Source organism: Eimeria tenella, genomic scaffold (genome assembly GCF_000499545.2).
Source record: "Eimeria tenella Houghton genomic scaffold, Eth_scaff2634, whole genome shotgun sequence".
Classification (NCBI taxonomy): Eukaryota; Apicomplexa; class Conoidasida; order Eucoccidiorida; family Eimeriidae; genus Eimeria; species Eimeria tenella.
The window spans coordinates 1-355 of NW_013542508.1; positions in this window are offsets into that span (position 1 = coordinate 1).

Genomic DNA, 355 nt, shown 5'->3' on the forward strand with positions numbered 1-355 from the left:
CGGCAGCCGCGCTGCTGCTGCTGCTGCAGCAGCGCCGGAGGCCGGCGGGGCCCCCAGGCCCGCAAACACTGTGGGGGCCCCCGGGCCCCAGAAAGCCCGGGGGGCCCCAAAAAGGGTACAGGGGCCCTCGGGGGGCCCCCCGGGCCCTGGGAGGAAAGGGTTGGGCGGGGGACCCCCGAGTTTGCTGCTTCAGCTGAGCCCGGGGGGCCCCCCAGCTGCTGCGGACTTGGGCCTTTTAAATATTTCTTTTTAGATCCTAAAATGCTTTCTAGATGAGTGGAGACAAGCCACTTAAATAGAAGCAGCAGCAGCAGCAGCAGCAGCAGCAGCAGCAGCAGCCTCAGCGGCGGCGGCG